The sequence below is a fragment of the Sinocyclocheilus grahami genome, unplaced genomic scaffold, assembly GCF_001515645.1.
Source record: "Sinocyclocheilus grahami isolate Dianchi unplaced genomic scaffold, SAMN03320097.WGS_v1.1 scaffold643.1, whole genome shotgun sequence".
Classification (NCBI taxonomy): Eukaryota; Metazoa; Chordata; class Actinopteri; order Cypriniformes; family Cyprinidae; genus Sinocyclocheilus; species Sinocyclocheilus grahami.
This window is the reverse complement of record NW_015505822.1, coordinates 180,133-204,340: the sequence shown is the minus strand read 5'-3', so window position 1 is coordinate 204,340 and position 24,208 is coordinate 180,133. Positions and strand designations below refer to the sequence as shown.

Below are 24,208 nucleotides of genomic sequence, written 5' to 3'. Positions count from 1 at the left end.
TTAAATATATAAAATAACAAAATGAAATTAAATAAAATATAAAAAGAAATAAATGTTAAATATAAAACAAACTAAAATTTTAATAAAATGAAAAAAAAAAAATAGAAAATAAATTTTGAAAAATAAAATATAAATAAATAAATAAAATGAATATCAATAAAAACTATACAACCTATATAAAAATACATAAAATATTTAATGAAATCAAATATAAAATAAGAAAATTAATTACCTACGAAAAAAATATATATAATAAAACATAATACATCAAACTATATAAAAAATAAAATTAAAATATGAAATATTTAAAAAATCAAACATAAAACAATATGAAATATATAACATAATATAACAAACATATATAATGTAAACATAAAATACTGAAAGTAATAACAGCTAGGTGGTTGCCAGGGCGTTGCTATGCTTTTGCTAGGGTGCTCTGATTGGTTGCTAACTGCTTCAGATATTCTGATCTCTTTATAAAAGTACTCTTTATAACACTGTAAGATGACACACACTGAACTTTAATACTTAGTGTTGATTTAAACTAACCTCTGACACTACGTATGATCAATCCTAACAGTGCTTGACCACAAATAAATGACTCTAAAGAATCTAAAAGCAGGACTGAGTCTGCTGCATCACGGCGCGTTATTGAAATGGCTCGAGTGAGCAGAAGCAGATTTGTTTAGTCACTCAACCGTCTCGTTTCTCTGGGTTTTTAAGGCAAGGTAAGCCGATTAAAGGAGGAACACACGCGTGAGCCTGAAGGCATCTGCTTCCGCTTTCCTTCGCCAACAGCGATGCTCCAAACGGAGCGGGCACCGTCTACACCGACAAAAGCTGAATGCAATTCTATACAATCCCCCTGCTTCCTTTCTCAGCACATATTCCTGCTCTTATCAGTGCATGCATTGCATTGACTTAAAAACAGCTTGCCGCTGACGTCATCATTCCCTCATATTTTGTGAGGCTATAAATTTGACTAAATCAGAGAGTAACACTGCGGTCAGGATGATGAAAATGCTCCATAAATCCCATCAGCCTTTTATCTGACCCTACATTCACCTTTGCATTCATCCAGCACTGATCTCACAGCATCACTTCATCATGTTATTTTAAATCAGTGTAATGCATTGTAAAACACGAGCGGTCAAAAGTCTGGAATAATTCATTTTTTTAATGTTTTTGAAAGAATAACTGAGCAGCATATTATACTGATTTCTGAAGATCATGTGACACTGAAGACTGAAGTAATGATGCTGAAAATACAGCTGTGCATCACAGGAATAAATCACATAGAAAACGCTTATTTTACATTGTTATTTTACAATATTTCTGTATTTCTTGATCAAATAATGCAGCCTTGGTGAGCATAAAGGACTTCATTCAAAAATGTTTTAAAAAATTGCAATTATTCCTAACTTTTCAATCACGGAGAATGTATCGTAATATATTTATTTTAGCTGGAAATTCAACAAAGGTTTACTTGGTTAATTTTAAAATTGAAAAATCAAGTATTCAATTAACTCAAATCAATCAAAATCAATCTTAATTAAAAAAAAAAAATCATTTGAAATCTCTTTTTGCGTTTAATAAAAAATGATTAATAATTAAAATAATTAAATAATTATAGAATTATCATTCTTACAAATTATATTTACTATTTTAAATAAAAAACATTAATTATTCAATTTGAATAATTAAATTAGATAAGTAATTATTCGTGTTTTATATTAATGAATAATTTAATAATTCAATAAATTTAGGTTTATTCATTAACCCTAATTTTGATAAACCAGATATTTAAATTTAATGAAAAATCATTTTAATGAAAAATGATTTAATGACTATATTAAATAATCACAAAATAATTATATTACATAATTATTACAACAAATTATGTTTACTATTTTCAATAAATACTTTAAATTACTCAGTTATTATTAAATCAAATAAGTACATTTAATTAAATATATACTCTAAAAAATGCTGGGTTGTAAATTTTTACATTAAATTTTTAACCCAAAAGTTGGGTTAGTCCATATTTGACCCAAAGTTGGGTTGAAACAACCCAGCACTTTTTAAAGTGTAATTATTCATATTTTATATTTTTAATAATTCAATTATTCAATTACATTTACTTCTTTAAACTTTTATACACACACACACACACACACACACACACACACACACATATATATATATATATATATATATATATATATATATAAATAAACCAGAAAGTTAAATACTTGTATTTAAAGTTATTTTTGCAAAATATCAGAATCAAATCAAATGAGTGAATCAGTCTGACATAACTCAAAAACAGCTTCACATTATGAAACCAGTCAAAATAGTGTTATAATATGACTAAACTTGACTTCACAGTGCCAAACAGACCATCACATTACTCAGTCCTAGTGCGCACTCAACAGACAGCACCAGATGTGATCTATCTAGTGTACTGTACTGTACTGTACGGCTCTCTGAGTCCTTGTCTTTGCGGTTTGACTGAAATCAGTGAAAGACAAACAGCTCTGTGAAGGTGATCTCGGGTCAAAGAGATGCCCCTGCGGAGCCCGGAGCCGCGTGATCGGGATAATACAGGTGTCAAGGACCAAACAGACAGATGGTCACGAAAGCTAACGCTAACAACAGGCCTCCAGTCACAGGACTCGTGTGATCTACAAAACTAAAGCTTACAACAAACAGTGAGTTGTACTCATACTTAAAACCTCTAAAAAAGGACAAAAAAAATCATTATGATATAACAGCATCATATATCTTCAGAAAATAGCACTCATTTTATGACATTTTTATTAGGGATGTAATGATTAACCGCGAGCCGGTTGAAAATCGATTCAAATCGGTTGAGATGCTAAACAAATCGCGATTCATTTAGGGATAGGAGTTTATATGAATGTATGTCTGAGGGGAACTTACTTTCTTTAGAAGAGTTTAGATGGTATTTTCTCTTTTCATCTTGCCTCTGTATAATGCATATTAAAGTTCATAAGTGCAGCGCTGCTTTGTTTACAGCCGAAACCAAGAAACACTGTATCATTGCTGTTCATAAGTGCACTGATGGCAGCGGGCGCTGGATATTGTGGATGAGTTCTTCTGTGTCATCACGTTCTATTAGTTCTACAGCTTCAGTTTCAGAACTTTCACGCTTAGTAACACATACAGCTGTTCCCTCACCACAGTGCAACAGTGAAAACGGACCCCTTTCAAACAGTGCCGCGTTCCCAACGTTGTTTAAGCGACATACACTATTATTACTAGTATTGCGGTATTTAAAAAATTCATATCATAACAAAAATAAATTATTATTTATTAAGTATTCGGTATGAACCGGTATACCGCCCAGCACTAATAGCAAGTATTACAGCCTTTCAAACTGGCTGCACATTTTAAAATAAACATTATAACGCAAAGACGTTTAATAAATAAAGATGTTTCTTATATTACGACAAATGAGAGCTGGAAAATAATCCTGAACAGGCTAACGTTTGCCAAAACTCATCAGACCACAAACTGCTTTCTACATCCACAACACATTTAATACATCACAGGCCAAGAAAATAAACCCTTTCTGAATAAAAATTTATTTTGTGCAAATGCGATAGATAGACAGACAGACAGACAGACAGACAGACAGATAGATGATTGATTGATAGATAGATAGATAGATAGATAGATAGACAGACAGACAGACAGACAGACAGGCAGATAGATGATAGACAGACAGACAGATAGATGATGGATATATAGATAGACAGACAGACAGACAGATGATAGACAGACAGACAGATGATAGACAGACAGACAGACAGACAGAGAGATAGATAATAGACAGACAGACAGACAGACAGAGAGATAGATAATAGACAGACAGACAGACAGACAGAGAGATAGATAATAGACAGACAGACAGACAGACAGAGAGATAGATAATAGACAGACAGACAGACAGACAGAGAGATAGATAATAGACAGACAGACAGACAGACAGAGAGATAGATAATAGACAGACAGACAGACAGACAGAGAGATAGATAATAGACAGACAGACAGACAGACAGAGAGATAGATAATAGACAGACAGACAGACAGACAGAGAGATAGATAATAGACAGACAGACAGACAGACAGAGAGATAGATAATAGACAGACAGACAGACAGACAGAGAGATAGATAATAGACAGACAGACAGACAGACAGAGAGATAGATAATAGACAGACAGACAGACAGACAGAGAGATAGATAATAGACAGACAGACAGACAGACAGAGAGATAGATAATAGACAGACAGACAGACAGACAGAGAGATAGATAATAGACAGACAGACAGACAGACAGAGAGATAGATAATAGACAGACAGACAGACAGACAGAGAGATAGATAATAGACAGACAGACAGACAGACAGAGAGATAGATAATAGACAGACAGACAGACAGACAGAGAGATAGATAATAGACAGACAGACAGACAGACAGAGAGATAGATAATAGACAGACAGACAGACAGACAGAGAGATAGATAATAGACAGACAGACAGACAGACAGAGAGATAGATAATAGACAGACAGACAGACAGACAGAGAGATAGATAATAGACAGACAGACAGACAGACAGAGAGATAGATAATAGACAGACAGACAGACAGACAGAGAGATAGATAATAGACAGACAGACAGACAGACAGAGAGATAGATAATAGACAGACAGACAGACAGACAGAGAGATAGATAATAGACAGACAGACAGACAGACAGAGAGATAGATAATAGACAGACAGACAGACAGACAGAGAGATAGATAATAGACAGACAGACAGACAGACAGAGAGATAGATAATAGACAGACAGACAGACAGACAGAGAGATAGATAATAGACAGACAGACAGACATACAGACAGACAGACAGACAGATAGATGATAGATAGACACACAGACAGACAGACAGATAGATGATAGACAGACAGACAGACAGACAGACAGAGAGATAGATAATAGACAGACAGACAGACATACAGACAGACAGACAGACAGATAGATGATAGATAGATAGATAGATAGATAGACAGACAGCCAGATAGATGATAGACAGACAGACAGATAGATGACAAACAGACAAACAGACAGACAGATAGATGATAGATAGATAGATAGATAGATAGACAGACAGCCAGATAGATGATAGACAGACAGACAGATAGATGACAAACAGACAAACAGACAGACAGATAGATGATAGATAGATAGATAGATAGATAGACAGACAGCCAGATAGATGATAGACAGACAGACAGATAGATGACAAACAGACAAACAGACAGACAGATAGATGATAGATAGATAGATAGATAGATAGACAGACAGCCAGATAGATGATAGACAGACAGACAGATAGATGACAAACAGACAAACAGACAGACAGATAGATGATAGATAGATAGATAGATAGATAGACAGACAGCCAGATAGATGATAGACAGACAGACAGATAGATGACAAACAGACAAACAGACAGACAGATAGATGATAGATAGATAGATAGATAGATAGACAGACAGCCAGATAGATGATAGACAGACAGACAGATAGATGACAAACAGACAAACAGACAGACAGATAGATGATAGATAGATAGATAGATAGATAGACAGACAGCCAGATAGATGATAGACAGACAGACAGATAGATGACAAACAGACAAACAGACAGACAGATAGATGATAGATAGATAGATAGATAGATAGACAGACAGCCAGATAGATGATAGACAGACAGACAGATAGATGACAAACAGACAAACAGACAGACAGATAGATGATAGATAGATAGATAGATAGATAGACAGACAGCCAGATAGATGATAGACAGACAGACAGATAGATGACAAACAGACAAACAGACAGACAGATAGATGATAGATAGATAGATAGATAGATAGACAGACAGCCAGATAGATGATAGACAGACAGACAGATAGATGACAAACAGACAAACAGACAGACAGATAGATGATAGATAGATAGATAGATAGATAGACAGACAGCCAGATAGATGATAGACAGACAGACAGATAGATGACAAACAGACAAACAGACAGACAGATAGATGATAGATAGATAGATAGATAGATAGACAGACAGCCAGATAGATGATAGACAGACAGACAGATAGATGACAAACAGACAAACAGACAGACAGATAGATGATAGATAGATAGATAGATAGATAGACAGACAGCCAGATAGATGATAGACAGACAGACAGATAGATGACAAACAGACAAACAGACAGACAGATAGATGATAGATAGATAGATAGATAGATAGACAGACAGCCAGATAGATGATAGACAGACAGACAGATAGATGACAAACAGACAAACAGACAGACAGATAGATGATAGATAGATAGATAGATAGATAGACAGACAGCCAGATAGATGATAGACAGACAGACAGATAGATGACAAACAGACAAACAGACAGACAGATAGATGATAGATAGATAGATAGATAGATAGACAGACAGATAGATAGACAGACAGACAGACAGATAGATAGATAGATGACAGACAGACAGACAGACAGATAGAGAGATAGAGAGACAGACAGATTATATCATCATTATTATTATTATTCCATAAATCATATTAAATATTATTTCACTTACTTAAAATATTATATATAATTCATATTAAATAATGATTATTTAATATGAATTATACAATTATTACATGCATAATTAAATATTTAGAAAAAAAACACTAAATAAATAAATAAATGTAAAACACTTTGACAAATAAATAAATACTATGATATATTAAGGATCGTCCAGCCCTTTCACTGAGCTCTACACAATCAAACTACTTTTCAAAGAAAATAAAACCTTTAAGAAATGGTAATTAGCTATTGTAACACGTAACACCAGTGAAGAATCGTCATTTACATTTCTAACGAGCTTCTGACGCCCAGCAGGATCTCCGAGAGCAAATAATCCTGATCTCCACTGGTGAGCTATCAGTGTCTTTAGATACACAAACAGCCATTCAGCGGCCATCAGAGCCACAATACAGGCTTCAGCCGAAGATAATGGACAGCTCAACTCTACACTTCCCCCTCGAGAGCCCACTGCGCTCAGATCAACCACGTGTTTGTTTTAGCAGCCGATTCTTCAACCGACCGCTAAAGATGAGCTGCAAACAAGCAGCAAAGCCTGCGAGTGTTTACAGACCCTAAAACTCTCAATCTGGACCTCACTTCCATTATTTGATCACGTCTGCTCTTCTGAAAGAGGTCAAAGCGTCGAGTAGGGCTGTCAAAAAAAAAAAAAGCATTTCGAATATTCATCAAATAAAAAAAATAAAAAAAAACGCTGCATTCGAAATTTAAGGTCTGCGTCAGCCGTCAGGCAGCCTTATCAGTGGCGCACGAAATGCGAGGACGATGCAAGTGTCATTGCATTTTAATACTTTCGTTAGCCTATCCAGTTAGATGCGGCGCTGATACGTTGTTCATTCATATATTGCGGAAAATGAGAGCATCAGTGTGGAGAAGATGTTGTTTACGTCAAAACTGAAACCAAGCCGTTCACACAGAACACATATTTATCACATTTTCTAGAGGGACATCTATCAGCGTTGCACTCGCGTCTCGCACAAGAGAGCGGCATGTTTAGAAAGCCATGAAAAATTAATGTAAGTTCAACTTTTAATAAACATGTCTAAAGACGTTATGGCGGTTTTTCCCCATCCCACTGCATCTCATGTTTTTAAATGAAGAAAGTAGCCTACTTTTGTGATTGGTTTTCGGTCCTTTGTATTAAACTATACATACATGCATGGTGCTGTTTTTTTCTAATTGTTTAAGCAACTTTATTAATTACATATGGTTTATAAACATTATGCACTTTTTTCAAAGATAGTCGTGTTATTTTATTGCGCTTTGAAGAAACGTGCATACTATTTTGCTCGATGCGCCCTCTTGTGGCCTCAGGAGAGAAGCCAAAAGCTTTTTTTCCCCCTAACTGAAATTATGTCTTTTAAATTCTAAAGAATTTTGATAATATTTAAGTAGAAAATTCGAATTTAGTTTTTCAGTCATTTCGACAGCCCTAGCGTCGAGTACGTTGCAGTTCTCATTCACAGGTGGGCAGCTGTTCAGTAAAGCCCCCTAGAGAGGGCACATGTGTCGCAGGTGTGAAAACGGCCCGTAAATCCAGAGGAAACCCAGCTGTTTGCAATCAAACCCATGCCTGTCCTCCGGCCTCGCGTGTTTTCAGGGTGAAACTGCGCTCAGATTGCATCTGAATGGCCGTAATTATGAGAAGGCAGCGTTTAAAAGGCCAAAGAGGATCCGTGTGTCGCTTTTGTGTTCGTAACAGGAAAATCCTGCATCTCTACAATAATTCAACACTACATTCTCATGCATAAATAGCTCAAACACACCAGGCTGTAATAAAGCACATCAAATAGAAAAGTGTTGCTAACAGCTGCTCTTAAATGATGTCACAATGCTGTAAAAAATCATTGTAATTTTAACAGAAAAAATACTACGGTAAAAACCTGTTTAAGTTTCTTTCTGCTACAGTGAAAAACTAACAGCTCTGGGAAATTTTAAGTAATTTTACGGTAAAATACTGTTAAATGTAATTTTTTTTTTGGTATTAAACCTCAACTTGTAGAAAAGCTTTAATTTAAATATATGTATTTAAACAAATAATTTAAATAATATTTAATTATATATATATAACATTTAAAAATATATTTATTTATATATTTGTGTTTTTTAACATTAAGTAAACAAACAAACAAATAAATAACATACTGTCCATTTCCCTCATTCAAAACGAATTTTAATAATCTGGTAAATTAACATTATTTCATCATTTTAATTTTAATTTAAATCTAATCTGTAAAACTTTACATGTTTCTACCATATTTTTAGAGCATAATTCTGGTAACCAGAAATGTCTGATGTTTTATTTACAGTGTGTCCAAATGAGAGAAAAGTTTGCAACTTAAAGCTTTTAATGAGTTCAACAACTTAGACGGGAATGTTTTTTTCCAGTCATATTTTGTACGGTGATTCAGAACATGAACTCGGCATCAGGGTTATTATAGTTAACTACAACGAAAATGAAAACCATTAAAAACATTTTTGTTATTTGAAATAAAATGGATGTTAACTGAAATAAAATAAAATAAAATATAAACTTTGTTAACATTTTATAATAAGGTCCCATATGTTAACATTAGTTAATGCATTAACTAACAATGAACAATACATTTTTTTTACAATATTTATTAATAATTTATTAAAGATAACAAAAATACAACTGCTCATTGTCAGTTCATGTTAGCTCAGGTCCATTAAGTGATATTAGGAAATACACCTTCTAATTTGAATAATATATTAGTTAAAGTTGAAAGCAGCATTAACCAAGATTAATAAATGCTTTAGAAGTATTTTTCGTTGTTAGTTAAATGTTAACTAATGTACTTAACTAATGTTAACAGACGGAACCTTATTGTAAAGTGTAACCAAAACTTTTTATTTCAGCTAGTTGCCAAGGCAACACATTATTTTATTTTCATGTAGTTTAATGTATTAAAAAAAGGAAAATAAACTGAAATAAGAATTAATAAAAACAATATATATTGTATATATTATGTATATCTAAATACACACACATGCATGTATATATTTTACAAATATTTAAATGTATATATATATATTCATACATAATTTACATTATATATAAATATTTTATATATATATATAAAACATATTTTTCTTAAATATATACATGCATGTGTGTGTATTTAGATATACATAATATACATAGTACACACACATATTATGTAAACGAAAACTTTTATTTTGGATGCGATTAATCGCAATTAATAATTTGACAGCACTTTATATATATATATAGAGACAAAAACAACAAAATTACTAAAACTTTACAATTAAAAGAAAAATATAAAAATAATAACTGATTCAAAATATTAATTAAAAAACCTATAACAGCATCTCAAAATAATATTGCAACATTAGTGCAAACTTGATTTGCAATCGCAGTGCAATGCATGTAAGAGCTTTAGGAAAGGTTTTAGGTTTTTTGCATGGCATGAAAATACTCAAAGAAGCACAAGATCTGAGCACAAGATGAAAAAACATTCATCCCCACATAATTAGTAGAGATGAATCTTAAAAACCAACACAGACGAACACAGACGAACACATCAAACACGTCCAGTGTGCAACTTCAGTCTGAGAAACTACGAGAGAGGAAAAAAAGCATCTTATTCCTAGAAGTGAATGCATCAGGACGGGTGGGGTTTGAAGGAGAGAGACGTCCAGAGAAACGAATGTTTCCATGCTTTCAGGAGAGCTGTTTGGCTCCTCACACTGATTTACTCACTGAACCCCTGCTGAATAATTACAGCACAGCCGTCCCACAAACAAATGACTCTGACAGACCCTGAAAGGTCACAGAGCCAAATCTCAGATCTCTCGCTAGCGTTCAGCCGCCGCAATCCTTCAAGCCTTGGGCTGAAGTGTGTTTCCTCAGCTTCATGGATCTTACAAGCGCACAAACACAGAGAAACGAACTCCACACTTCATCACAGACACGGAAAGATCTCAAACTAGATTCCAAGAGAAAAACATCTTTCATCGCTCAGGAGACTTTAAGGAGCTCGCACTTGTCAAGAATCAACTCTGTCTCAGATGTTCAACAGGAACACAACAACAGTACACAGCAGACTAGATCAGATCTCTGATTTTCTGACTGTAGACGGTGGTTTCTTGGCAAATCTGAGCACTGTTCGAGACATTTTGAAATCTCTGGTAAAACTGGATCCCAACCTTATTTGGGGAAGTACAGCTTTATTAACGCAAAAACAAACAAATATAATAGCATGTATAAATACAATTAAACATTTCAATTAAATATGTTTTTTAATAATAAAATAATTAATTAATTATATATTGTGTATTTTATATATTTTTAATATATAACATATGTATGGTATATATTTAATTATACATTTATAAATAAATATTATATATACAGTGGGTACGGAAAGTATTCAGACCCCCTTAAATTTTTCACTCTTTGTTATATTGCAGCCATTTGCTAATAAACAATATATGTGAAATATATCATTAAATAAATAAATATATAAATACACACACATACACAAATATACATATAAAATGTATGTTATATATTTAATTATATATATATTTTAAATTACATCTAAATTTTAAATAAATTATTGTGTATGCACACACACACATTTATATATATATATATATATATATATATATATACATATACACACACACACGAACACACACATCTTAATAATATATATTTATTTGAAAATTATATATGGACATTTTTAATCAAGTTTTTAAAATAATAATAATTTTTTTTTAAGTTTAAAGTCAATGATTTTCAATTCTTTAAACCTTTTTTCTACAGTCACTCACTCCTGACCCAACGTTTGACAAAAATTATTCTGGAGGTTTCAATAGGAAAAAGAGTGGAGTTGAATTTTAAACGAATCACAAGACACGCCAGAGCCACCGATTCGGTGTCGTTTCGACAGACTATTGCATTCCTCGCTGATTTACCGAGCTCGAGTCCACCAGGATAATAAGTCTAGTGAATTCCAGGGAATATTACTCATAAGATAGTGAGTACAGTCACAGCCAGTGGACGTGAGGAGATAGCGCATGAGTTACAAACAAGATGTTAGCAGACAGCAGTGAGTCACGCGAGTCCAGACGGGACCGAGGTTTCATATGGAAGGCTGACGGAGCCAAAAGCCTTTAAACGGAACACATGGAATTTAACCGTGTCAACACGCACTGTTTGTCCATGTTAACATGACAACATACACAGCAGCCAATGAAATTGCTGTATTTGAGACTATATTTACATGTGTGACGTGATGGTACATTGTTATACACATATACAAACATCAGGCATAATGTTTATTCATGAAGGATGTTGTAATGGTACACTGGTATGCACATATGCAAACATCAGAGACTATATTTGTTCATGAAGGATAAAGCATGGGTACGTTGTGTGTGATGTCAGTCTTATGTCAGGATTTGTCATGTGCTTTTTAGTTGTTTAGTTCAACGGTCTATCTCAGGAGAAAAAAAAGTCTTAGGCCCTGTCCACATGAACGCTGTTATTTTCAAAACCACAGGTTTTTCTACGCGGTTTGGCCGTTCGTCCACGCGCAAACGCAGCACCAGGTCCTTGAAACCGAACATTTTTGAAAACGCCTGCCAGGGTGAAGATTTTCAAAAACTCTGGTTGCAGTGTTATCGTGTAGACAGCGAAACCGGAGATTTTAGCTTGTGACGTCGGAGCATGCGCTGTTATCTCCGCCTACTGGAAACTTTTTCAGGCTTCTGATTGGCCAACATGGCTTTACGGTTGAGATTATATCGCCACTTGTTGGCTTGGCATGCTCTTGACAGTGCTTCATAGCATGCTTTTGTGTTTTCATGTGGACAGAGATATTTTTAAAAATGGAAGAAAGAAAAACTTTATAAAAATACCTGTGTACGTGTGGACATGGCCTTAGTTTAAACTGTAACATTAACTCTTTCCCTGCCAGCATTTTTGATCGTTTTCACAAAAGTTTAATGGCACGCAGTATGTTGTATGTTGTTTGAATATCTGAGCATGCAATGTACAATGTGCAAAGAACAGAGACTCTGCATTTAAACAAAAAACGCATTTTATTCTAGCTTCATGCAATCTTTTTTTATCAATGGTTGAATGTGGGTAAGTTGCATGAAGAAAAGCAACATTTTCAACAAATTCACGTTTTTGTAAAAGATTACGTCTGGATCAGATTCAGAACGATGATCAAAACACAGATGGAGTCGATCTTTTCCATCAAGCTTGCACAGTCCTAAACCACTTTCTGGAAAGTCATCTCATTCAGTAATGTTAGGCAGTTTTGATTTATATGCTGTTTAATGCTTGCGTTATTTTACATATGCATCTGCTGACATACGCGATCCCTTCTGCTTCTTCTTCTCCGTGTTTTGATCCAGACGTTCAATACTCTTTCAGAAGATGCGTAAAAGCGCCTACCGTACACCAGTGAAAAGACAGAAATCCGGAATATTGCGTCACTGGTCGGGGAGAGAGTTAATTAACTCTAGCACAGTAGATATCAGTAAAGCAATGCCGAAATAAACAAAAGAAATGATTAGTATGCGGGTAAATCTAGAGACGAACAGTGCGTGTTGGCACGGTCAAATTTCATGCGTTCCATTTAAAGACTTTTGACCCCGTCAGCCTTCCATAGTCTCAGAGTTAATGCTGTTTCACTGGGTTTAGGTGATAGTGGAGCCCCGCGGCTCAGATCACACCCTCAGCTGCTAAGTGCAATATCCTGTGGACGATCTCCATCAGTGCGGCCAATGCCGAACAGATGTTGCGATTGCAGCCCCCGCTGAAGTTCAGGGCAGGAGGATTCCTCCCGTCTCCCCGAATCAGCCGTCAAAGTCATTACATCTCACATGTGCCACCGCCTCTCGACCCATGGCTCCAGACGCCCGCGGCGGGATGAGCCTCAGCGACGGACATCACAGGGGTTTTTAACAGCACGCTTTGATCCACCGGCCAAATGGTGTTTTTAAGAGACACTTGTGCTTTGACACCAGGACTGTAATGTAAACTTCCTCTCTGTTGTTATTGAGCGGCGAGGGGTTTCAACCACTTACACGGGTGGTTATGTCAGCTTTTAGTGTTGAGACAGTGGTGGCTTTTTATAAAGAAAGCTGACAGGAGTTTACACACAACCTGAAAACCCAATTTAAATGTTAATAATTAATCTAATAATATATTCTCAAATTAAATTGTAATATATTAACAATTCACAGACAAATTCTAGCTGTTTTTGAGCACATGTTATAAACAATATGATTAGAATATATTTTGAAAATAGCTATATATAAATAATATATTATAAAATGAAATTATATTATATAAAAAATATTATTTTTATTATATATTATAAATCATATATGAATTATGTTAAATATTATCAAATTTAATTTATATATATATACACACACACACACACACACAAATATGTACAGTATATATATATAAAACCATTTTTGTGCATATATTATAAAATAAATTATGTAAAAATAATATTATTACAATACATAAAATTACATAATACATTAATTATACATTTTAATATATTATAAAATTGAAATGATAATTTTTTTATATTTAAAAAAAATATTATTATTTTGCACATATATTATAAAATAAATTATGTAAAATAATGTAATATATTATAAATTTAATTTGAATATGAATATAGTATATATTAAATTATAAATTACACAATTAAAATTATAATTGTATATATTTTTTATAAATTGTAACCATTTTGTGCATATATTATAAAACAAATATTATTATTTTCAGAAATATATTTTGAAAATATTAGTAATATAATAATAATACATTTAGAAATGCACCGATCGATCGGCCAGGGATCGGAATCGGCCGATTTTCCTCATGATCGATCCGATCCGTTTTGTTACCAGCGGCACAGGCAATAACATCAGCCGCCTATTCTCACTCTCTTCTCTCCGACGACCCCTTCTCTCTCTCACACATTCACTACGGTCTATTTAAAGATTAAATCTGTATTTCATTTTTACAATGAAGACTGGATGTGTTATTTTACATGTGATTACTTTAATTTCTGTAGTATTTCTTAACTGAATAAAAACTTACTTAACCTGAAAAACTTAGTTTCATAGCTCTCTTTATTCTATTGCATTTATTTGTGCTGTTTTTTTATTTGTTCATATTTTATTACTAACTTTTTTCTTGTGTTTTTTCTTTATGAAAATGAAACTTTGCATTGAAGAAAAGTGGATTTTTGTTTGTATATGCTGTCAATTATAGTTCTTAGAAAGAAAATCGGTATCGGCAAAAATCGGTATCGGCAAAAATCGGTATCGGCAAAAATCGGTATCGGCAAAAATCGGTATCGGCAAAAATCGGTATCGGCAAAAATCGGTATCGGCAAAAATCGGTATCGGCAAAAATCGGTATCGGCAAAAATCGGTATCGGCAAAAATCGGTATCGGCAAAAATCGGTATCGGCAAAAATCGGTATCGGCAAAAATCGGTATCGGCAAAAATCGGTATCGGCAAAAATCGGTATCGGCAAAAATCGGTATCGGCAGATCACACTAAAGAAAAAAAATCGGAAATCGGAATCGGCCAAGAAAATTGCAATCGGTGCATCTCTAAATATTATTATACAATTAAATATGAATATTTATTTTTTATATATTATAAAATAATGTTAAATCCAAACTGCTTTCATCTTTAAATCTCTCAAACATGCTGTAACCCTACGAGACAGAAATTAGATTTCCTTCAAACATTTACTAGAGACTGAACTGAATGGAGAGCAAATGCTGAAGACCAGAAAAAATAAAAATAAAAAATAAGCCCAGCTCTCAAGAATGTCTCAAACTGTGCTCAGATTTTAACAGACCAAAGTCTGCAGTGAAAAGTCACAGATTTCAACATGAACTCATGTTGTATGCGAACTACTGACCTATTTGGATACGATTTCTAAAAAGTCTCTAAAAATGTTCATGTGGTTAAAAACCTGATTAAGAAGAGAACCAGCCAACTCAAGCAGGTCTTGCAAAGGCCTAACAAAGTGTCATCGCGCAGACCTAACGGTGAGCAAACGTGCCCCGATGAAAGCCAAATAAACCACAGAGTACTGTCTGTTTTACAATAACTGAATCTCAATAATGTAAACATCTGCGCTGCGTGTCTGAACCGGCGCTAGGCCACGAGCCAAACCCTTGAGAAACCGCCGGGGATTTTCTGCTATCAGGCATCAGTGATGATGATCCGTGCGCATAAACCCACGGCTCTCTGCTGTCAGAAGTTCTTTAGGTATTAAAGGAGTATCATCCGGTTACCGCATCCCTTCAGGAATTCATTAAGTCCCGAATCAAAGCCAGCCGAGAGGCGATTCATAGCGAGCCGCGCATCTTCTGCCCCAGCGGCCCGCCGATCTCTGATTTCAAAGCGTCTCGTGGCGCGTGATGGCCTTTCAGGAGACGGCGATGCTCTGATTTCATTCTGTGTAATTAGATGGTGATTGTCTCTGCTTGATGAAGGCACGAACACGGGATCCTCGGAGCCGAGTCGTTGAATTAGCACACTCAAATGTAGTTCTTCAGTACAGCGGGAGGTTTTCAAGGCACTTTAGTCTGAACACCAAAAGCTGAACATCTAGCAAGCCAAAACTCGGATGCTCATTCTGTAATTTAGGGTACATTTCATGTCCATCGACAATAATTATGGTAATTAATTACTAACAAAATGTAGCAAAATAAATACTATATATAAATACGTAATTTATAGATAATTTATTAATTTTGAACACTCATAATATATATATAAAGTAAAAATTAAGTATTACTTAAAAATTAAAAATTATGTATTTATTTAGCTATTCTAGCTATGCATGTATAATATATAAAATTAATTAATTAATTAAATAAATAAATAGCCAATATGCGTAAATAGCCATTATTATGTAAAAAATATGATGTGATATATATTTATTTGCTTGTATTATTTGTATATAATAAAATTATAAAAAAATATATATTATTTATATACGTTATTATATTATATTATATATACTATTTTCTTGTATTATATTGGCTATTCACTCATTTAATTAATTTTATATATGAATTATATATATATATATAATTTTTGAAAAAGAACTATGTTACCTGTCAACTCATTCAGTTTGACATAGTCGACAAACTCACCAACTCACCTGATACAATATATCAACAGAAACCAATAGTTGTTTTACTGAAAAAAGCATATAAGCAATAAAATCCTGTAAAATGGGATGATTTCGTAACACCTCCCTGTATGATTCACCACAGAAAAACCCACAAGCACACAGTTTACATGAGCGGCGGATCCACACTGACACTTCAGAGAAACTTCACAACTCAAAACCAGCCTCAGCTCCTCAAGCTGCATCTCCAGTCAGACCGTTAAACATCATCCAGATGAAATATCGCCTCTCAACCCAGAAATACATGTCAGGTCTGTTCTGATAAGGTCACAGAGCGGAGAATAACGACGCAATGTTAAATACATAGCAAAATATGATCAACAATTAATGATTAGCTACAGTAGCTCAATAAATACTATACATGTTTTTAAGTAATAATACTTGAAATTAGGCAACAATAATAATTTTCATTTTAAACAACTTAGTATGATTTGTATATGTATATATTGTTTTAATAATAAATATTTATATATGTATATAAAATATATTACTTAAATAATTTTGTGTGTGTGTGGGGGGTGTTTATCTATATATACTCTGAAATATATTTTTCTTACTGGTTATTTAATTTATATATATATATATATATACATACACACATACACACACTATTTTGGTGTTTAAATTAAATAAAAAGTATTTTGCAAAATATGAAATATATATGTAGTTACTTGTTATATATATGAATTTAAACCCCAAAAATATATAATTTTGGGTTTAAAGTAAATTATATCAAGCATAATATTGAGTAATAAACTATGAAACACATATGTAATACCTTTTTTAAAAATGTATAATAAAATAACCTATACATTCATGATACATTTATAAAACAATTATTATTATTAAATTTTTTTTTGAGAACAAATGATGTGTGTCCAATCAAACTCAACAATATTTCACCTGACACACAGAATAAAGTCAAACCAGACCCATGTTGATCATGGACAGGTTTCGTGACAGCCTCATCCTCAAAAACCATGAATAAAACCACAAAAGGTCAAAGAAAATACGACCCAGATGGCATTAAATACAGGTTACGGGTTTAATTCTGTCTCGGGTTGTGTCGGTCCCGTATAGTGGAGCGAAGCCACAAATAATTATGTTGCTTGAGAGTTTTGCAGCTAATTAGGAGACACCAGTGATCAATCATGAAAACACATTATCTAAACATTTAACGCCAGTGATTGGTTATGCTAAGCGGCACCTTACGATCTGATTGGTTGAAGCCGGGACGCAGTTTGCATGCACACATTATAGATAGACGGATTGCAACTGAAGGAATGGACAAAATTAACTAAAACTATTTTTAGTTTGCACTAATGCTGCAATGCATTCAACAAGAGGCAGTTATGCAGAGTGATTAAAACAAGAAGATTTCAAAAGAAAATCATATCATCAGCAAATAACGTTTTGTTGACGGTCAAGCAGGTACAACAATAGGAAGATAATAAAACTCCAGCAGTATCTTTTGTCCGGTATAAAACAACACACGTTTTCAGGGGTCAGCGGCTCTATTCACGCGCCACAATGGAGGGACTTCAGAGGAGCTCGACTTCCCCGGGATTTCTTGACCTACTGACAGCGGACTGACCTTATATACTCCTGTGAGAAAGACTATTGTGCTCCGGAGTCTTAGCAAGACAAACAAGAGGGGGAAAAAAGAGTTCCCTGCGGTCTTAAAGAGTCTTAAGACAATCCTGCTAACAGGACTGAGCGAAGCCCTTCAGAACGGGACTTTAATGGTCATCAAACTCCAATAACTTTGAACCGGGTGTCACTTATGAGCTCTAGAAACGTCCAATTCCGAAACAAAGCGTTTTTTCTAAATGCACACCAAAGATGGAATATGAAGCATGAACTACTTGAGTGCAACGAGTAAAATTAAGATGCGTTTACAAAGGAAAATCCCCCATTGCTAAAACCTTAAATCATTCTGTTAAATTTGGAAATTGTCCTGAAATTCCTCCACAAAGAGCCTGGAACTATGTGCATCTGGCACGTTTTAGTTGCATGGAATAAAAACAGCTTTAAGTGATTATTCCACGGTTTGTTCACTCGGAAACCGGTGGAGCTTTATTTGGCCGAATCGCAGCGTTAATTGGTGGCGATGTGTCGAGCGCTGAATGCCGACTCTCTCTCGCTCTTGTCTTAACTTCTGAAGCGTCTCGGCGGGGAGTTTTACTCAGTTTCCATTCAGGCCTCCGGTATTCTCAGCTCCTCTACTTTCGCTCCATTCGCTTCATTAAATTCTTCTCCAGTGAGAAAGGGCTTGACGGACACTGAGAGAGCGGGATGTGTGAAAAAGGCTCCGGGGGAGATGAAAGAGGCCCCTGCGGCCCCAGGGCCCCGGTGACCGTCAGCTCGGACGGACCTGAATAATCCTGAATGGGCCCGTCGTTCTTTCACATCCTTTATTCTGACTGCTAACTCTTCATTGCACACAATGGCAAATGCACTAAAACGGTTTTCTCATGCTAATGGATGTGAACTCACTCTCACCGAATGCTTTTTGCTTTTTCCTCCAGGATTTAAATGGGCCAATTAGAGCTTCTTCTCTTTTTTTTTTGGAGCCTGTTATGGCTCCTCGTCTTCTATATCTCAGTTTTTTCAGTGAATTTTTAACACACAACAAGCGCCGTAACGGCCAAAAGAGAGATCACAGAAATCGATTGTATTTCAGGAGGAAAAGCAAACAGTAAACAGAGAAAGAAAAAAGAAAGTGTGAAGCGCAAACATCAGGTCTTTGGACTCTCAACAGCTCTCTGAACTTCTGTTTGCATTCATTAGCCTCTATTACACTATTTACTTAAGGTAGTACCAATAAAGAAAAGAGCATTTCTATAACAGATGACTATTTTAACGTAAAAAAAAAAATAGTAAATTTTGCTTGAAAATCAAGAAAATACACTTTTGGTGCAATGCACATATTTGCTCCCACAAATTGAAACTTTAAAACTTTAGAAAGAAATTAATTTGCACATGCACTAAGACGACTGGACTATGAAATATTAAATGCACCGGCATTAATGCATGCATACTCTTTCTAACACGCCTGGGTGAGTAGATGTGTTTAGGACTGGTGCCTGGCACCTTCTGATCACATCTTCCCCCATATGGATCAAATTGCAGCAGAATGTTTGGGATTCCAGTGTCAGGAGTCAAACAAGAGTCGAGAAGCAACTCTATTCGATTCTATAGCTCATATTTGTAATGCAATTTAACTCCCAAATTTAATTTTGTGAACAAAAAAAAAAACATTTAAAGAGCCTGATTTTCTTTCCATGCGACTCCATAAATAATAATAATAATAATAAAACTATTGTAAAAGCTTTCGTCAAACACGCACGTGCATGAATCGCTTACCAGCTCTGAAGAGTGACTCAAACCTCCAAACTCGCGCAAAACACGATCAGACGCTTTCTTCAGTGGAAACTTTCTGGCTCCAGAAAACAGAAGCGCGTCCCGCGAACATCCATCAAACCCCGAGATCTGCGCGACAGGCGGCGGCTCCGAGGCGGGGACCGGTCGGAAAGTTCAGGGGACACTCTCGTGGTGCTTCTTCTAACTTTTACGGTCCATCACTGAGAGCGAACGCATGAAGTTTTCATCTGCGCGCTGGAACCAGATCGGAGAAGTTTGGGAAATAAAAACAACAGAAGAGTTTGTGAGCGCGAGCTGTTTGCGGTGAGACCCCCGGGTGATCTGTTTTCAATGCTCGCTCTCTCTCTCTCTCTCTCTCTCTCTCTCTCTCTCTCTCTCTCTGATGGGTCGGGCTTCACACGGAATGATCGCGCTGACAAAAGTTTTCCTACAAGGTCATCTTGGAAAAAAAAAAAGAAAAAAAAAATACTGCATGAAAAGTGTTGCTATGAACTTTCTAAACACGTTTTAACATTTTTAAAACTTAATTAAAAAAATATTTATTTTAAGTCATGTTTAATTTAATTAATATGTATTTTTATTGAATTATTAATTTATTTTATATTTTAAATAATAGCGCTGAAAAGCAGGAAAACAGCTAGACCAGATCTCCCCCGCTTAAATCAGCCTCCTTCATCACTTTTAGCTGACTGTGGGTCTGTATTTCGAATAGAAAATGGAAATGGGGTCAAAACTAATTCGTGTGAAGTTTACAGCAGATAAAACAACAATTAATTACGCTTAATTAACTCACTTAGACGTGAGCTGTTGTACTAAAATAGATTATGCTTAAATCACCATTAAAACCGGGTTATTTACTACTGTAATTACACATATATAGGCTCTAGTACATATTAACATGCTGATCCACATTTCAAGGTGTGCATGTTTTCATGCAAAAAGAGAAACTGCTTTTCGAGCTAAAAAGAAAGTTTTTAATTGATGCTTAAAAAATTTTTTTTATGCTTTACAAAAAGAAAAAAGACATCTTATCTTAAACAGCATGATTAGTAATATGTCTCATATCAAATATGAAAACACATTTAGAAACAGCAGTACGGGACACTGAATGCATGTTACATTATATTATGTAAGATGCTTTGAAATATAGCTGGTGCTTAGATGGCAGCAGTATTTTAAAGATTCATTTTTAAATATGCACAAATCTGCCGGAATCCCATGTTTTGGTGCTATAAGAGGTCTTTAGGTCAGTCATCTTAATTGCATTTCTGCTGAACATGAGAGGAGACGGTGTGTAGTAAAGCCATCGCAGCTCTAACAATGACATTACCGCTCCGGCTCTCCATATGAACTCATGTTTAGTGCACTAGCTAGTGATCATGCAACTCTACACGCTCAGAAAAAAAAGTCACAGGAGTGGTATCCTTTCAAAAAGTACTGATATGTACACTTTAGGTACTAATATATATTAATGTGCTAATATGTAGCTTTGAGATATTAGGGGTGAATAAGGTGCAAAGATGTACCCATTAGCTTTTGTACTTTAGGGTAGCTTCCTGAAAGTGTACAAAGATTTTTCCCTTTTTGAAACACTAGTTTAATCCAAGACGTAATGCATTTTGGAAAATCCTGTAAGAATTATTTATACATTAAGAAAGACCGGGGCTAGTTGTCACACAAGAAAATTCTGAAATTATATATAGCAATGATTATTCTCTGTAGTTTATTGTTTCAAACACCTAATTCAAATCTGTCTTAGATTACAATAATGTTTTATTTATTTTGATAATTCAATGCATTAAACTAAAATTCCAATACCATCATGTTTCAACTATATAGATTTAAACTGAAATGTTGAACTGTGTTCTCAAGATGAGAGTGTTTTCTATACATTTTAGGTCAACGTAAGCTTGAATTAGTATTATTTCACAAGCTGTTACTATAATTATAATTATGTGGCAGTTTATTTCAGCTAGAAAGCATGTAAAAGGCTGTTTAATGGCAGATTTCGAATGTGACAACATGCCCCATATAGTCAGTAGGCTACATGTTAAAAGAACTGCAACCATTTTTTCCTAAGCAATAATGGTGGAAACGTTCAATAGCTTTTTGTAGTCAATGATTTAAGATTTGTGTTTACACAGAACTTCTATTTTAAATGGAAAAATATATATTTAATGGAGTAAAAATGGTGTGACAACTAGCCCCGGTCTCCTCTATAGCTAATTTTTCTTCTGTGAGCATGACGGGAATTTGTTCTTTCTTGTCTCTTTTCCCTGAGTCATCAGTTTCTTTTCTAATAAAGTGCCTAATAACCACAAAACACAGACCAATTGTTTTTCTAATCATGTATTTTATGAGTTTTAAATCTAATTGATATCGCTCACCCCACCACCGCCTGTCTTTTGTGATTTTTTACTTACCTTTTTCTTCTCATCTTCTTAAAAATACACCTGACACCACAGAAAATCCCTCAACATCCACCAGAGAACCTTCTAGTGACCGTCCTGTCAGAATCAGATTTCAGATGAACATCAGCTGCACGTGCTGAACTATCATTACTGACATGCAGAAGGTCAGAGTTATGCGACAGCGCCATCTAGTGTTTACAAGGACCTGCAAGAGAGAAGATGCAGAAAACTGATTTATGTAAATGGTTTATGAAACCAAACTTAAGTTAATAAATACATTGAATTGAACAGACATACTCATCCAATGCCTTTGCATGACAGAAAACTGCTTTCACAGGCAGCATGACTTCACATCGGGAGGAAATTAGAGTGAGCTTTAGAGATAAATGCATGCATGATTAATGAATAAATGCAGAGTTATTTTAATTGAAAAAGGAGCATTTATGCTTTATTTTAGCATTATTTATAACTTACTATTATAGTTTTTATTAATATTTTAAATTAACTTTTATATTTCATATATATATATATATAATATTTTAATTTTAGTTTTATTTTTGACATTTTTTAATAGGTTTTGTTCTTTTTAAATATTACTATTTAGGTTTAGTTTATTTCTATTTTAAAAAATATTTTAGTTTTTATTATTATTATTATTATTTATTTCCAGTTAGCAGTTTTAGTGCTTCAACTTCAACTTATTTCAGTAATTTATTAGCTTTATTTCAAAGGAAAAATAAGGTTTTTAATAGATTTAGTTTTAGTTTAGTTTTTTAATAATTTAATAACCCTGTTAACATGAACTATGAACAATATTTCTACAGCATTTATTAATCTAGTTAATGTTAATTTCAACAATTATAAATGCATTTTTAAAATCAAAAGTTGTATCTGTTAACATTAGTTTTTATTAATACAACTGAACAACTATATTTTTATTAACTTAAACTAACAAAGATCAATAAAGTACTAAAAAAACTAGACATTTCTTACATATTTTTGAAAGTCTTTTAAACTCACCAAGGCTGCAACTATTTGATAAAAAAATACAACCACAAAAACAGTAATATTGTAAAATATTATTACAGCAAACCAGCATATCAGAATGATTTCTGAAGGATCATGTGACACTGAAGACTGGAGTAATGATGCTGAAAATCACAGCAATAAATTACATGTCACACTATATTCACCCAGCTGACCAATCACAGCACACACTGGCCCAGCTGACCAATCACAGTACACACTGCTCCAGCTGACCAATCACAGTACACACTGCTCCAGCTAACCAATCACAGCACACACTGCTCCAGCTGACCAATCACAGCACACACCGGCCCAGCTGACCAATCACAGCACACACTGCTCCAGCTGACCAATCACAGCACATTTTGTATTTCAGAAGGCGGGCCTTCATACAGAAACTATTGAAGGCGTTCATGCCAGACTGAGGAGAGA

General features: G+C 34.4%; 1 protein-coding gene across 1 annotated transcript in view; it reads right to left on the bottom strand.

Annotated features, from left to right (window-relative positions):
• The window catches only part of LOC107558373 (zinc finger protein GLI2-like), a 104,839-nt gene extending 82,027 nt beyond the window's left edge, over positions 1 to 22,812 (bottom strand). The window contains exons 1-2 of the mRNA XM_016242032.1: positions 22,763 to 22,812; positions 20,322 to 20,566 (exon numbers count right to left, since the gene is read on the bottom strand). The gene's annotated coding sequence lies outside the window, so the exon portion shown is untranslated. The remainder of the gene's footprint in view (positions 1 to 20,321; positions 20,567 to 22,762) is intronic.
• Positions 22,813 to 24,208: the final 1,396 nt, after the last annotated feature.